Raw genomic sequence first — 12,043 nt, forward strand, 5'->3', positions numbered from 1 at the left:
ACATATTTGGGCTATGTGGTAGGAGAGGGACTGGAGTGGAGAGCAACTTGGGGGGGGGGAGGGGGGCTAGAGATCAAGGAAGTAAAATCATCTTGATCTCAACACAAGGGTAGGTGGTTCTCTCTCAGAAAATGGATATGAGAAGTGGTAGCTTCGAACTAGTTGCTCTCTCTGAGAGTTAGTGGAATGGGTGGGGTTATATATAGGAACCACAAAAAATCCAACCATTACACACCTTTATGCACTACTTGATGGGACCGGATGAGAATGCTGGGTGAGACTAATTAGTACAAAAGGTCTGAACTTTAGGATTTTGGTGAGACCGGATGAAACCTCTCGGTGGGACCAAGATGAGATGACCTAAGCGCTTTCCGCACTTTGCAGTCACCGATTGAAACCATTCAAAAATTCTGAGATGTATGCAATTGGTAACAGAAGGTTGGCAAGTGCTCTTCGATGGGACTAAAGAGCCAGCTCGATGAGACTGAGATGCTAGGGTTTAGGCAGTGGCTATGCCAAGTGTATCTTGGAGAGTTCGGCTAGATGAATATCGGTGGGACCAATATTGACTTTAGGGTGTTGGACATAGATGAATGTGAGAGTGCGACTGAGGATTTTGGAGCAATATCTCTAAGCACTTGAGCATCTAGGTCATGATCAAAACCTCATCCCCTTTTAATAGTATTGGCTTTCCTATGGACTCAGTGTGATCTTGGATCACTAAACCAAAAATTTGAAATTTCCTGAAATATTCTTTGAGTAGTCATTAGTTCAATGATGTATATGTTGTTATGAATTACCAAAACCACCTGGGATTAGTTGCACTTTCAATCTTCCCCTTTTTGGTAATTGATGAAAACATATAGATCAAAGCTTCAACATAAGATATAATCATGAATAACATCATTGCTTTGAGAAGTATGTGATAAGCAAGAGCTCCCCATAAATTTGTGCATTATTTAAAATTTGCGTTTGAATGCAAATGCACGGTCGAGGATCGTGCGGCAACTCTTTTATGCCACATACATCTTGGTGGAGCGCACAAAAGAATATGAATGGTATACAACAAGAACTCACCACCAAGACACACATGTGAATGACCATGTGCTACTCGTGAGCTATGTTGGGATATTCCCTGAAGAGGAAGGGTGAAGCAATATAGTTGCAGAGAAATATTTCCCTCAGTGAGAACCAATGTTATCAAACCAATAGGAGAACCACACAAATCGTCCTAGCACCTACACACACAAAGCAAATACTTGCACCCAACGTGGGCAAGAGGGTTGTCAATCCCCTTGAACTCGTTACTTGCAAGGATTAAATCTGGTAGTGGTAGATAGATAAAAAGAAAAGTAAAATAAAAAGTATAAAATTGCATCAATGTATTTTTGGTTTTAGTAATATGATTAAAGTAGACCAGGGGGCTTCTCTCTTGAAACAATAGCATACGGTGGGTGAACAAACTACTGTTGGGCAATAATAGAAAAGCGCATAGTTATGATGTTATTCATGGCAATAATCACATATATAGGCATCACGTCCGTGATAAGTAGACTAACTCCTACCTGCATCTACTACTATTACTCCACTAATCAACCGCTATCCAGCATGCATCTATGGTATTAAGTTCATAACAAACAGAGTAACATTTTAAGCAAGATGATATGATGTAGACAAAGTAAACTCAAGCAATATGAATAAACCACATCATTTTATTCCTAATGGCAACAATACAAATACATCCTCGCTACCCCTTCTGTCACGAGGTGAGGAGACCGCAAGATTGAACCCATTACAAAGCACCTCTCCCGCTGAAGATAAATCAATCTAGTTGGCCAAACCAAATGAATAGATAGGAGAGAAATACAAAGCTATCATAATTGTGCATAATAAAGTTCAGAAAAGACTCGATTATTTTCAATGAATAATCTGATAATAAACCCACAACTCATCTGATCCCAGCAAACACACTGCAAGAGAAGACTACATCGGATAGAACTCCAAGAAGATCGAGGAGAACATTGTATTGAAGACCAAAGAGTGAGAAGAAGCCATCTAGCTACCAGCTGTGGACCTGTAGGTCTGTGGTGAACAACTCACACATCATAGGAAGGGCAGCAAGGTTAATGTAGAGTCCCTCCGTGATCGATTTCACCTCCAGCAGAGTACCTGGGAGGCCTCCAGATGGTATCGCGGTGTTGGGAAACATAGCATGCAATTTCAAAAAAATTACTACGCTCACGCAAGATCTATCTAGGAGATACATAGCAACGAGAGGGGGAGAGTGTGTCTACGTACCCTCGTAGACCGAAAGGGGAAGCGTTTGACAACGCGGTTGATGTACTCGAACTTCTTCTCGTTCCGACCGATCAAGCACCGAATGTACGGCACCTCCGAGTTCTGCACACGTTCAGCAAGGTGACGTCCCTCGAACTCTTGATCCAGCAAAGTGTCGAGGAAGTAGATGAGTTCCGTCAGCATGACAGCATGGTGACAGTGATGGTGAAGTGATCCGCGCAGGGCTTCGCCTAAGCACCGCGATAATATGACCGAGGGTGTAATCTATGGAGGGGGGGCTCCGCACACGGCTAACAGCTGTTGTTGTGTGTTCTAGGTGCCCCCTCCCCACGTTATATAGGTGGGAGGGGGAGGGAAACAGCCTTGGGGCGCCCCAAGTAGGAGGAATCCTACTTGGGGGCCTAGATCAATTTGCCCCCCCTAACCATATTTTTCGGAGGGGGGAGGAAGGAGGAGAGAGGAGGGAAGGAAGGGGGAGGCCGAATCCCTCCCCTTCCTTCTCTCTTCCCCTCTTTCCTTCCTCCTATGGTTCGGCCCATATGGGGGTGCAATAGCCCCTGCTGGCTACTGCGTTTTCCCTCTTGGCCCAATAGGCCCATAACTTTGCCGGGGGGTGCTCGGAACCCCTTCCGGTGACTCGATATGTACAGGGTACCCTCCGAAACACTTTTGGTGTCCGAATACTATCGTCCTATATATCAATCTTTACCTCTCGACCAGTTCAAGACTCCTCATCATGTCCGTGATCTCACTCGGGACTCCAAACAACATTCGGTCACCAAATCACATAACTCATATAATGCGGGTTCGAGAACTATGTAGACATGACCGAGACACCTCTCCGATCAATAACCAATAGCAAAACTTGGATGCTCATATTGGCTCCCACATATTCTACGAAGATCTTTATCGGTCGAACCATTATGACAACATACATTATTCCCTTTGTCATCGGTATGTTACTTGCCCGAGATTCGATCGTCGGTATCTTCATACCTAGTTCAATCTCATTACCGACAAGTCTCTTTACTCGTTTCATAATACAACATCCTTCAACTAACTCATTAGTCACTTTGCTTGCAAGGCTTCTTATGATGTGTATTACCGAGAGGGCCCAGAGATACCTCTCCGATACTCGGAGTGACAAATCCTAATCTCGATCTATGCCAACCCAACAAACACCTTCGGAGATACATGTAGAGCATCTTTATAATCACCCAGTTATGTTGTGACGTTTGATAGCACAAAAGGCATTCCTCCGGTAGCCGGGAGTTGCATAATCTCATAGTCAGAGGAATATGTATTTGACATGAAGAAATCAATAGCAATAAAACTGAACGATCATTATGCTAAGCTAACGGATGGGTCTTGTCCATCACATCATTCTCTAATGATGTGATCCCGTTCATCAAATGACAACACATGTCTATGGTTAGGAAACTTAACCATCTTTGATTAACGAGCTAGTCTAGTAGAGGCTTACTAGGGACACAGTGTTTTGTCTATGTATCCACACATGTATCAAGTTTACGGTTAATACAATTCTAACATGAATAATAAACATTTATCATGAATAAGGAAATATAAAATAACAACTTTATTATTGCCTCTAGGGCATGTTTCCTTCAGTCTCCCAGTTGCACTAGAGTCAATAATATAGATTACATTGTAATGATTTCTAACACCCATGGAGTCTTGGTGCTGATCATGGTTTGCTCGTGGAAGAGGCTTAGTCGATAGGTTTGCCACATTCGGATTCGTATGTATTTTGCAAATCTCTATGTCTACCTCCTTGACTAGATCACGGATGGAGTTGAAGCGTCTCTTGATGTGTTTGGTCTTTTTGTGAATCCTGGATTCCTTTGCTAAGGAAATTGCTCCAGTATTGTCACAAAAGATTTTCATTGGACCCGATGCACTAGGTATTACACCTAGATCGGATATGAACTCCTTCATCAAGACTCCTTCATTTGCTGCTTCCGAAGCAGGTATGTACTCCGCTTCACACGTAGATCCCGCCACGACGCTTTGCTTGGAACTGCACCAACTGACAGCTCCACCATTCAATATAAATACGTATCTGGTTTGTGACTTAGAGTCATCCGGATCAGTGTCAAAACTAGCATCGACGTAACCATTTATGACGAGCTCTTTGTCACCTCCATAAATGAGAAACATATCCTTGGTCCTCTTCAGGTACTTCAGTATATTCTTGATCGCTGTCCAGTGATCCACTCCTAAATTACTTTGGTACCTCCCTGCTAAACTTATAGCAAGGCACACATCAGGTCTGGTACACAGCATAGCATATATGATATAACCTATGGCTGAGGCATAGGGAATGACTTTCATTTTCTCTCTATCTTCTGTAGTGGTCGGGCATTGAGTCTGACTCAACTTCACACCTTGTAACACAGGCAAGAACCCTTTCTTTGACTGGTCCATTTTGAACTTCTTCAAAACTTTATCAAGATATGTGCTTTGTGAAAGTCCTATTAAGCGTCTTGACCTATGTTTATAGATATTGATGCCTAATATATAAGCATCTTCACTGAGGTATTTCATGGAAAAACTTTTATTCAAGTATCCTTTTATGCTATCCAGAAATTCTACATCATTTCCAATCAACAATATGTCATCCACATATAATATTAGAAATGCTACAGAGCTCCCACTCACTTTGTTGTAAGTACAGGCTTCTCCGAAAGTTTGTATAAAACTATATGCTTTGATCACCTCATCAAAGCGTATATTCCAACTCCGAGATGCTTCCACCAGTTCATAGATGGACCGCTGGGGCTTGCACACTTTGTTAGCACCTTTAGGATCGACAAAACCTTCTGGTTGCATCATATACAACTCTTCTTTAAGAAATACATTAAGGAATGCAGTTTTGATGTCCATTTGCCAGATTTCGTAATCATAAAATGCAGCAATTGCTAACATGATTCGGACAGACTTAAGCATCGCTACAGGTGAGGAAGTCTCATCGTAGTCAACTCCTTGAACTTGTCGAAAACCTTTTGCGACAAGTCGAGATTTATAGAAAGTAACATTACCATCAGCATCAGTCTTCTTCTTGAAGATCCATTTATTCTCTGTGGGTTGCTGATCATCTGGCAAATCCACCAAAGTCCACACTTTGTTTTCATACATGGATCCTATCTCAGATTTCATGGCCTCAAGCCATTTATCGGAATCTGGGTTCATCATAGCTTCTTCATAGTTCTTAGGTTCGACATGGTTAAGTAACATGACTTCCAGAATAGGATTACCTTACCACACTGGTGTGGATCATACTCTGGTTGACCTACGAGGTTCAGTAGTAACTTGATCTGAAGTTTCATGATCACTATCATTAGCTTCCTCTCTAGTTGGTCTAGGCATCACGAGAACGGATTTCTCGGATGAGCTACTTTCCAAATCAAGAGAAGGTACAATTACCTCATCAAGTTCTACTTTCCTCCCACTCACTTCTTTCGAGAGAAACTCCTTCTCTAGAAAGGTTCCATTCTTGGCAACAAAGATCTTGCCTTCGGATCTGTGGTAGAAGGTGTACCCAATTGTTTCCTTAGGGTATCCTACGAAGATGCACTTCTATGATTTGGGTTTGAGCTTATCAGGCTGAAGCCTTTCGACATAAGCATCGCATCCCCAAACTTTAAGAAACGACATCTTAGGTTTATTGCCAAACAACAGTTCATACGGTGTCATCTCAACGAATTTAGATGATGCCCTATTTAACATGAATGCAGCTGTCTCTAATGCATAACCCCAAAACGATAGTGGTAAATCGATAAGAGACATCTTCTTTATCCTTGAGTGACATCTAATGAGCAACAATTCTTCCAGTGACTTCAGTTGGCTTGAGATCATTGTAATTTGGCATCATTTGGATCAAAGTGCACACGGTATCATATTTTCCATCCAAGGATCTTAGGATCTTCTTGATGATGAATTTGTCGGTCATCTCTTCACTTCCTAAGCTGGCAATCTCTTTGTGATGAGAGCAAGCCTAGAGTACATTTCAGCAACACCTTCACCATCCTTCATTTTGAATTTGTCAAGCTGACTTTGAAGCACATCCAACTTGGATTCCTTGACGAAGTCGGTACCTTCGTGCATATTGCTACCACTTGAGCACTGCGTTGGATTTCCCCGAAGAGGAGAGGATGATGCAGCAAAGTAGCGTAAGTATTTCCCTCCGTTTTTGAGAACCAAGGTATCAATCCAGTAGGAGACCACGCACAAGTCCCTCGTACCTACACAAAACGATAGCAACTCGCAACCAACGCTTAGGGGTTGTCAATCCCTTCATGGTCACTTACGAGAGTGAGATCTGATAGAGATAATCTTTTTGGTACTTTTGATAGATAGATGCAAAGTAAAAGTAAAGGGCAAAGTAAAAACAAAGCAAGTAAATAAAATGATAGAGATTGATATGATGAGAATAGACCCGGGGGCCATAGGTTTCACTAGTGGCTTCTCTCAAGAGCATAGATATTCTACGGTGGGTGAACAAATTACTGTTGAGCAATTGACAGAATTGAGCATAGTTATGAGTATATCTAGGCAATGATCATGTATATAGGCATCACGTCCAAAACAAGTAGATCGAAATGATTCTGCATCTACTACTATTACTCCACTCATCGACCGCTATCCAACATGAATCTAGAGTATTAAGTTAAAAATAGAGTAACACCGTAAGCAAGATGACATGATGTAGAGGGATAAATTCATGCAATATGATAAAAACCCCATCTTGTTATCCTCGATAGCAACAATACAATACGTGCCTTGCTGCCCCTTCTGTCATTGGGTAAGGACACCGCAAGATTGAACCCAAAGCTAAGCACTTCTCCCATTGCAAGAACTACCAATCTAGTTGGCCAAACCAAAAAGGATAATTCAAAGAGACTTGCAAAGATAACTCAATCATACATAAAAGAATTCAGAGAAGAATCAAATATTTTCCATAGATAATACTGGATCATAAACCCACAATTTATCGATCTCAACAAACACACCGCAAAAAGAAGATTACATCGAATAGATCTCCACGAGAGAGGGGGAGAACATTGTATTGAGATCCAAAAAGAGAGAAGAAGCCATCTAGCTACTAGCTATGGACCCGAAGGTCTGAAGTAAACTACTCACACTTCATCGGAGAGGCTATGGTGATGATGTAGAAGCCCTCCATGGTGGATGCCCCCTCCGGCGGAGCTCCGGAATAGGCCCAAGATGGGATCTCGTGGATACAGAAGGTTGCGGCGGTGGAATTAGGTTTTTGACTCCTGTTCTGATCGTTCGGGGATACGTAGGTATATATAGGAGGAAGGAGTACATCGGTGGAGCGTCAAGGGGCCCACGAGGTAGGGGGCGCGCCCAGGGGGTGGGGGGTGCCCTCCATCCTCGTGACCTCCTCGGGCACTGCTTGGAGTAGGGTCCAAGTCTCCTGGATCACGTTCGGTTGGAAAATCACGATCCCGAAGGTTTCATTCCGTTTGGACTCCGTTTGATATTCCGTTTCTTCGAAACACTGAAATAGGCAAAAAACAGCAATTCTGGGCTGGGCCTCTGGTTAATAGGTTAGTCCCAAAAGTAATATAAAAGTGGAAAATAAAGCCCAATATAGTCCAAAACAGTAGGTAAAGTAGCATGGAGCAATCAAAAATTATAGATACGTTGGAGACGTATCAGGCATCCCCAAGCTTAATTCCTGCTCGTCCTCGAGTAGGTAAATGATAAAAAAGAATTTTTGATGCAGAGTGATACTTTGGCATAATTTCAATGTAAATCTTCTTAATTGTGATATGAATATTCAGATCCGAAAGATTCAAGACAAAAGTTCATATTGACACAAAGATAATAATACTTCAGGCATACTAATCAAAGCAATCATGTCTTCTCAAAATAACATGGCAAAAGAAAGTTCATCCCTACAAAATCATATAGTTAGGCTATGCTTCATTTTCGTCACACAAAGATGTTCCCAACTTCTATACCCCCGATGACAAGCCAAGCAATTGTTTCATACTTAAATAATCTCAAACTTTTTCAACCTTCACGCAATACATGAACGTGAGCCATGGATATAGCACTATGGGTGGAATAGAATATGATGATGGGGATTGTGTGGAGAAGACAAAAAAGGATAAAGTCTCACGTTGACGAGGCTAATCAATGGGCTATGGAGATGCCCATAAATTGATGTCAACATGAGGAGTAGGGATTGCCATGCAACGGATGCACTAGAGATATGAATGCTCAACAAAAGAAAACTAGTGGGTGTGCATCCAACTCGCTTGCTGATGAAGACCTAGGGCATTTGAGGAAGCCCATCGCAGGAATATACAAGCCAAGTTCTATAATTAAAAATTCCCACTAGTATGAAGAGGACAACTTTATGAGACTCACTACATGAAGAACAAGGTGCTACTTTGAAGCACAACATATGAGACTCACTACATGAAGAACAAGGTGCTACTTTGAAGCACAAGTGTGGAAAAAGAGATAGTAGCATTGCCCTTTATATATATATATATTTGGGCCTTTCTTTTTTTGGCCTTTCTCTTTTTTTTATTTGGGCAATGCTCTAATAATGATGATCATCACACTTCTATTGATTACAACATAAGGATTACAACTCGAAACTTAGAACAAGATATGACTCTATATGAATGCCTCCGGCGGTGTACCGGGATGGTGCAATGAATCAAGAGTGACATGTATGGAAAATAATGCATGGTGGCTTTGCCACAAATATGATGTCAACTACATGATCATGCAATGGCAATATGACAAAAGTAATGTATGTCATGATGATGATGGTGGAAGTTGCATGGCAATATATCTCGGAATGGCTATGGAGATGCCATGATAGGTAGGTATGGTGGCTGTTTTGAGGAAGATATAAGGAGGTTTATGTGTGATAGAGCGTATCGTATCACGGGGTTTGGATGCACCGGCGAAGTTTGCACCAACTCTCAAGGTGAGAAAGGGCAATGCACGGTACCGAAGAGGCTAGCAAAGGTGGAAACGTGAGAGTGCGTATAATCCATGGACTCAACATTAGTCAAAATAACTCATATACTTATTGCAAAAATTTAGAAGTCATCAAAAATCAAGTACTACACGCATGCTCCTAGGGGGATAGATTGGTAGGAAAAGACCATCGCTCGTCCCCGACCGCCACTCATAAGGATGCACAAGCCAGGTACACTTCATGTTTCAAATTTGTTACATAACTTTAACCATACTTGCATGCTACGGGACTTGCAAACTTCAACACAAGTATTTCTCAAATTCATAATCACCCAACTAGCATGACTTTGGTATTATCACCTCCATATCTCAAAACAATTATCAAGCATCAAACTTATCTTAGTATTCAATTCACTCAAAAGAAAGTTTCACATATCTTGAACACCAAGTATATTAACATTAAGCAAATTACCATGCTATTAATGACTCTCAGACTAATCTAAGTGAAGCATAAGAGATCAATAGTTTCTTTAAAACAAATCCACCACCGTTCTCTAAAAAGATCTAAGTGAAGCACTAGAGCAAAAATTATCACGCTCAAAAGATATAAGTGAAGCGCTATGAGCAAAACTATCAAGCTCAACAGATATAAGTGAAGCACATAGAGTATTCTAACAAATTCCAAATCATGTATGGCTCTCTCAAAAGATGTGTACAGCAAGGATGATTGTGGTAGACTAACAAGCAAAGACACAAATAATACAAGACGCTCCAAGAAAAACACATATCATGTTGGTGAATAAAAATATTGCTCCAAGTAAATTACCGATGGAAGTGGACGAAAGAGGGGATGCCTTCCGGGGAATCCCCAAGCTTTGACTTTTTGGTGTCCTTGGATTATCTTGGGGGTGCCATGGGCATCCCCAAGCTTAGGCTCTTGCCACTCCTTGTTCCATAATCCATCAAAAGAATTCACCCAAAACTTGAAAACTTCACAACACAAAACTCAACAGAAATCTCGTGAGCTCCGTTAGAGAAAGAAAACAAAAGACTACTTCAAGGTACTGTAATGAACTCATTATTTATTTATATTGGTGTTAAACCTACTGTATTCCAACTTCTCTATGGTTTATAAACTATTTTACTAGCCATAGATTCATCAAAATAAGCAAACAACACATGAAAAACAGAATCTATCAAAAACAGAACAGTCTGTAGCAATCTGTAACTAACGCAAACTTCTGGAACTCTAAAAATTCTACCAAAATAGGAAGTCCTGGAAACTTTATCTTTTGAACAAAATCAAAAAAGAATCAACGCAAAAGAACGTTCCTGTGAGTTATCATAACTAAATTCGTGCGTGCAAAGTTTCTGTTTTTCAGCAGAATCAAATCAACTATCATCGTAGGTTATCCTATAGGTTCTACTTGGCACAAACACTAATTAAGACATAAAACCACATCCAAACAGAAGGTAGATGGTTTATTTATTCCTAAACATAAGCAAAAACAAAAAACACAAAATAAAATTGGGTTGCCTCCCAACAAGCGCTATCGTTTAACGCCCCTAGCTAGGCATAAAAGCAAGGATAGATCTAGGTATTGCCATCTTTGGTAGGCAATCCATAAGTGGCTCTCATGATAGATTCATATGGTAATTTTATTTTATTTCTAGGGAAGTGTTCCATACCCTTCTTTAAGGAAAATTGGAATCTAATATTCCCTTCCTTCATATCAATAATTGCACCAATCGTTCTAAGGAAAGGTCTACCAAGAATAATAGGACATGAAGGATTGCAATCTATATCAAGAATGATAAAATCTACGGGCACATGATTCCTATTTGCAGCAATAAGAACATCATTAATTCTTCCCATAGGTTTTTTAATAGTGGAATCCGCAAGATGCAAGTTTAGAGAGCAATCATCAAAATCACGGAAATCTAGCAAATCACATAAAGTTTTGGGAATAGTAGAGACATTAGCACCCAAATCACACAAAGCATGAAACTCAAAATCTTTAATTTTAATTTTAATAGTAGGTTCCCACTCATCATAGAGTTTTCTAGGGATAGAAACTTTCAACTCAAGTTTTTCTTCATAAGATTGCATCAAAGCATCAACAATATGTTCGGTAAAGGCCTTATTTTGACTAAAAGCATGAGGAGAATCTAGCACGGATTGCAACAAGGAAATACAACAAATGAAAGAGCAATTCTCATAATTAAATTCCTTGAGATCCAAAATAGTGGGTTTAGCAACGTCACGGTTTTTATTTATTTCAATCCCACTTTCATCAAATTCATCATCAAGATCTAGAAACTCCGAATTCTTAGAACGCCTTCTAGGTAAAGGAAGATCATATTCAGATTCATCAAGATTCATATTGCAAAACAAAGATTTAATGGGGGACACATCAATAACTTTTAGATCTTCATCTTGATTTTCATAGGGATTGGAAGAACACGCTTTAATAAAGGCATCTTTGGAAGCACGCATCCTAGCGGTTCTTTCCTTGCACTCATCACTGGAAATTCTCATGGATTTGAGAGACTCATTGATATCATGATTAGGAGGAATAGATCTAAGCTTTAAAGAACCAATTTCAAGAGAAATTCTATCAACGTTCCTAGCAAAATCATCAACTTTAAGCAATTTCTCTTCAAGCAAAACATTAAAATTCTTTTGTGAATTCATAAACTCTTTAACACTACTCTCAAATTCAGAGGGCATCTTATTAAAATTTCCATAAGAGTTATT

Source organism: Triticum dicoccoides, chromosome 2B (assembly GCF_002162155.2).
Source record: "Triticum dicoccoides isolate Atlit2015 ecotype Zavitan chromosome 2B, WEW_v2.0, whole genome shotgun sequence".
NCBI lineage: Eukaryota > Viridiplantae > Streptophyta > Magnoliopsida > Poales > Poaceae > Triticum > Triticum dicoccoides.